Genomic DNA, 5,762 nt, shown 5'->3' on the forward strand with positions numbered 1-5,762 from the left:
TATATATGTATAGCATCGAAATCAAATATTCATTTATGGAGACAGCGGTTGTATATTATCTGAGGAGATACAACTAGTTCCTATTATACAGGTAAACCATTACTTAATTTAAATTTAAATTCTGTATATATGTGGATCTATGCTGTATCGAACCATGCGCAATGAATCTTTCATCTTTACGTTCTGAGTTCAAATTCTGCTGAGGTTGATTTTGCTTGTCATCCTTTCAGGGTTGATAAAATGAGTAACCAGTTGATCCCTGGGGTTGATGTAATCGACTTTTCCCTCTCCCCTGAACATGCTGGCCTTGTGCTAAAATTTGAAGCCAAAATGTGTTAGTGGGTTCTATGTGATGTTTCTTATTGATAGTACTATTCTATTAGTGGTATTTTATGGAATGTGTGCAAAGTCTTATAGTTTTTCTTGCTGTGTGTTGTATGTGATAACCATTGCTGCTCTGAGTTCAAAGAATACCAAGGTGGACTTAGCCTTTTATCTTTTTGAGGTCAATAAACTAAGTACCAACTGAGTACTTGGGATGATGTCATCGACTACCTCACTTCCCCCAAATTCCAGGCCTTGTGTGTGTGTGTGGCATGGGGAGGTGGGTGGAGGTAAGTGTCTGGTGAGTGAGTATTAAAAGGATTGAGGAAATTTAAAACGTGGATTTTTTTTCTTTTCAGAACATACCAAGTGATAACATTTTAATGCCAACCAAAGTTTGAGGACTCAACAGAATCCTGGACTATTAGAAGATTAAGGGCCCTTAAGAAGCCTAAACCTCCAAATGCCATGGTATTCCTCTCTCTTCTGAATCTTGAAACTTAAGGAACCAAAGTCCAAAGTCTAAGCCGGTAAGTCCCAGAATTATTTATCCAATTTCAAGACACAGGCGTTGCTGTGTTGTAAGATGTTTGCTTCCCAGACATGATTCTGGGTTCAGTCCCACTGCGTGACACCTTGGACAAGTGTCTTCTACTATAGCCTCAGGCCGACCAAAGCCTTGTGAGTGGATTTGGTAGATGGAAATTGAAAGAAACCCATCGTATATATATATATATATGGGTGGTTGGCGTTAGGAAGGGCATCCAGCTGTAGAAACTCTGCCAAATCAGACTGGAGCCTGGTGTTGCCATCCGGTTTCACCAGTCCTCAGTCAAATCGTCCAACCCATGCTAGCATGGAAAGCGGACGTTAAACGATGATGATGATGATGATGATATATATATATATATATCAAACAAATTGAAAACAGAACACAAAGGATATCGTGGTACACGTGTTTCAAGCTTTATAAACAATCTGTCATTACATCAGTATAGGTATATTATTGATATAAAAGATGGTTTAAAGCTATCTTCAGCTGCAAACATTGCCAGTCCAAAGATTACATCACAAAAGAAAAAAGAAAAAGAAAAAGAAAAAATACAGTTAGTATTACCCATTATAATAGGTTTATCACATCCCTTTAAAAAGGTATATCTGCATAAAGGTTCGTTGGATTATATATATGTCTGTATGAGTTAGAGGTTAAGCAACCATCTAAGGGATAATAAATATCCAATAAACTACTGGACGTATACCTATTTATATTCAAAGGCTTACTGTTGCAGGGCAATAGTACAATCGAATAATAGGCATGAGGGGGGGGGGGGGGGTAAAACTGGAAGTTTATCCAGAATTTATAAGGCAAGGAAGAAAATGGAGAAGAGATTCAATTGACAAACATCAGCAAGATCGATTTATTAATTACAATCATAGGAATAAATAAATAAATAAATAAATGAATACAACTCTACTCTACTGTTTGTCAATTAAATATCTTCTTCCTTGCCTTATATGTATATATATATATATTTCTTTATTGCCCACAAGGGGCTAAACATAGAGGGGACAAACAAGGACAGAAAAACGGATTAGGGAGCCAGTTGATTAGATCGCCCCGAGTATGCAACTGGTACTTAATTTATCGACCCTGAAAGGATGAAAGGCAAAGTCGACTTTGGTGGAATTTGAACTCAGAATGTAAAGACAGACAAAATACCAATAAGCATTTCACCTGGCATGCTAACGTTTCTGCCACCCCCACCCCCACCCCACCCTGCCTCAACAATTATATTAACCCTTTATCATTTAAACCAGTCATACCTGACCTAAATATTCTACCTGTTTTATGTTCAATCTGGCCAGATCTGGTCTCTCGCACTTAACCGACAATGCCATTCTAAAACTAAACGTTTGCATCACTGAAATCTCAAAGCTATGAAGTAATGCATAATTAATTCAAAACATTATGAATAAATAAGCATTTGACAGAACAATCGGAATGCCTAAAGGGTTAAATTGATATAATCTATTTTTGTTTATAATTTTATTTATCTAACACCCAAAAGGAGTAAGCAATTAACTGGTGGCAAAACTGCTTAGCCATTAGAGAGTCATATTCACTCTTTTGATGTATTTCACAACCATTCTGTCAATTAATTTTGAGATTAATAAAGAATATAGTAAAATAGGTTTGGCATTAACAAATGGCGCTTAAAATATAAACTAGCATGAAATTTTCATGAGAGTTATGTGTGGCAGAATCAGTAGAGAGTCTGATGTAGTATTTTGGGGGTGTTTGGTTGGGATTCTCTTTGTTCAAATGATACTCGGGTCCATGTTGCCTGTCATTTTTTTTTTTTGTGGTTGATAAAAAGAAGTAGCTGTTAGTGGTAGAGGTGGATTTCAATATAGCAACCAATTTCAATATAGCAACCCTTGCAGGTGATGCCCCAGCATGGCCACCGTCCAATGAAAGGAAAACAGTGAAATGATAAAAGAGGTGATTAAATATTTAATACGAAACATTACTTTGATTTGTTCCATCTTAGTATTTGATTAGTTGCCAATAGATTTTGATATTTCACAATGTCTGTAGCCTCGTTAATTAGGTTAATGAGTGGGGGGGAGGTTTGGTGGATAATAAGACGATGGGGTTGTTTTTTGCAAAAATCCATCTCAGCATAAACTTGTGAATAAAGTAACCTCTACCTTACACTTGCCCCGTATGGGTGGGACGTTGGCAGATGTGGTTGTGCAGTCAAGAAGTTGGCTTCTTAACTACCCTAAGGTGCCATGTGACACCTTAACACTTTGCTTACTATGGGAATCACTGGTGACTCTCTACGCTATGTTCTCAGTATACCATGGGAATCACCGGTGACTCCCCATACTATAATCTTAGTATACCATAGGAGTCACTGGTGACTCCCCATGCTGTATTCTTAATATACCATGGGAATGACTGGTGATTCCTCATGCTATATTCTTAGTATAGATGTGAGTCACCAGTGACTCACCACACTGTATTCTTAATATACTATGTGAGTCACTGGTGACTGCCAGTTATGATGTGTTTTCATGGAGCTTCACGTTACTGTGGTTCAAAATATATTGATCGAATTTTAAGAAATTTATAGAATACAGATATGGGAAGGACGCAAGTCTCCATCGTTGAAGTGGTGCCCTCCATAAAATAATTTTTATGAAAAAGAAGCCATTAAGACTTAGATAACAGAATCTGGAATATATTCTGTAGCAGGGAAAAAATCCATAAATGGAGGCATAACGGACATTTGAACACTTTTGTACCATGTGTATCACAGAATGGATATAATATTCATTTTGAACTGGGGGAGTCACTGTTGATAGCCTTGCTTTAAATTAATGTGGTAGTTAATGAACTAGAACATATATATATATATTTTTTCATAGTTTCAGCTTAGAGCTGTGGCCATGCTGAAGCACTGCTGTTGAAATATATAATGTCTATAATATACCCATTGTATATATAATAATAATAATAATAATAATAATAATAATAATAATAATAATAATAATAATAATAAAGGGTAAAAATCATTAATGATTTTTAATAGGTGGTCAGTGCAGAAATAAAACCTCATAGGTAAATTTTATAAATATTTTATAATTCTATACATAATTATAACAAGGGCTTGGCTTGCGCCTCACCATGCTCTGAAAAATAGACATCAAATGACACGAATACCACCATGACTATTTAACCTAATTAATGAGGCTAATAGTGTCTTTTGACGTCTATTTTTTAGTGCGTGGTGAGGCACAAGCCAAGCCCTTGTTATAATTATGTATAGAATTATAAAATATGTGTATATATATATATGTAACATATGGTATAATTATAAACAGGGCAAATTTCAGCCATTTCTCTGAAGACTGAAGAAACGATGATCAGCCTTAATCGATTTTTGAACCTTATTGGGTTCTCATCAGAGGTGTCTACATCATTCTGACAGTCTATGGTTAGAAAATTTAAAGAAATGCATAATTCATGACAAAATTGGACCGTTGGTGCAAAAGAAAATATGGCACAAAATCAGTTTGGTAGACAAAATATTAAGCAAGTATCTCTTCTACTTGTAGTCTCAGCTCAACAAGTGTTGTGAGTAATATTTGGTAGATGGTAACTGGAATATGATCAGAAGGACCAGTCCTGTGGTGGCCAGATTAATCTATTGCCTAATTTAGTAACATCACCAATTGGTCCTTGGGTGCATCTAGCAAAGTTCACTCTGTCGCATGTATTCAGGGCATGTATGTCTTTGGTCTAAGAATACTTTCCTCCTTTCTTCCTTTCTTCCACCTATCTTTGAATCTCTGCAAAAATAGGTCCTGGGTATTGCTCTTCTGCCCGTGAATAAAAACCAAAGTAATTTAAGAACACAACTGTAAAACATCATCATCATCATCATCATTTAACATCCATTTTCCAAACTGGCATGGGTTTGATGGTTTGACCACAGCTGGCAAGAAGGGAAGCTGCACCAGACTCCAGTCTGTTTTGGCATGGTCTCTATGGCTGGATGCCCTTCCTAATGCCAACCCCTTTAAAAAGTGTGCTGGGTGCTTTTATGCGGCACCGCACAGGCACTTTTATGTGGCTTTGCCACGAGTGCTTTTCACAACCAGAGGGACCATTGCATTTTTTGTTTTGCATCTTAACTGTGTTGGTGACATGTAAGAATGAATCCATTACTCATTGCAAGGGGATTGAAGTTAGAAAGGGCATCAAGTGTAAACACCACACCATAACTGACAGAGGAGCTCGGCACAGCCCTGCAGCTCATTCCGAATATCCTCTCAAACTGACCAACCCATGCGAGCATGGGAAACAAATATCAAATGTCACTGCCGATGAAGATGATGATGATGAAGGCAACAGTGGTGGTGGTGGTAGTGGTGGTGATAACAATGATGATGATAATAACAATGACAATGATGATGATGATGATGAGGAGGAGGAGGAGGATGGTGAGGACGACAATGATGACGATGATGCCACTGCCAACCATGACGCCACCACTGATGGCTACGATGACGATGACGATGGAAGTTTTTTAACTGGACAGAAAAAAAAGGTCATTTAATGAAACAATGTTAAAGACACATCATCATCTTTGTGTTTTGTTTTTGTTTTGTTTTTTTGGTTTCTGTTGTTGTTGTTGCTTTTTCTCTGATTAAACAAAACCCGAACTGTTTTATTTCTGTCCACTCTCCTCCTCTGTGGCTGATTTGACACACTTCCAACATAATTAAATCAACTAACAGAGATTATCATTGCTGATATCAATCCGACATTACATATATACACACATACAGATAAACACACATACACACACACATACATACATACATATATACATATATATATATATATATATATATATATATATATA

At 36.8% G+C, this 5,762-nt stretch overlaps 3 protein-coding genes across 3 annotated transcripts in view; 2 read left to right on the forward strand and 1 right to left on the reverse strand.

The window, feature by feature from the left end:
* The window catches only part of LOC106878757 (uncharacterized), a 401,005-nt gene that overhangs the window by 225,523 nt on the left and 169,720 nt on the right, over positions 1 to 5,762 (forward strand). The window lies entirely within an intron of this gene.
* The window catches only part of LOC106878761 (uncharacterized), a 148,047-nt gene that overhangs the window by 86,180 nt on the left and 56,105 nt on the right, over positions 1 to 5,762 (reverse strand). The gene's annotated exons all lie outside the window — the stretch shown is intronic.
* Positions 1 to 5,762, forward strand: part of LOC106878762 (monocarboxylate transporter 14) — a 47,661-nt gene that overhangs the window by 12,831 nt on the left and 29,068 nt on the right. Inside the window, exon 2 of the mRNA XM_014928086.2 lies at positions 684 to 854. The gene's annotated coding sequence lies outside the window, so the exon portion shown is untranslated. The remainder of the gene's footprint in view (positions 1 to 683; positions 855 to 5,762) is intronic.

The sequence above is a fragment of the Octopus bimaculoides genome, chromosome 4 (assembly GCF_001194135.2).
Source record: "Octopus bimaculoides isolate UCB-OBI-ISO-001 chromosome 4, ASM119413v2, whole genome shotgun sequence".
Classification (NCBI taxonomy): Eukaryota; Metazoa; Mollusca; class Cephalopoda; order Octopoda; family Octopodidae; genus Octopus; species Octopus bimaculoides.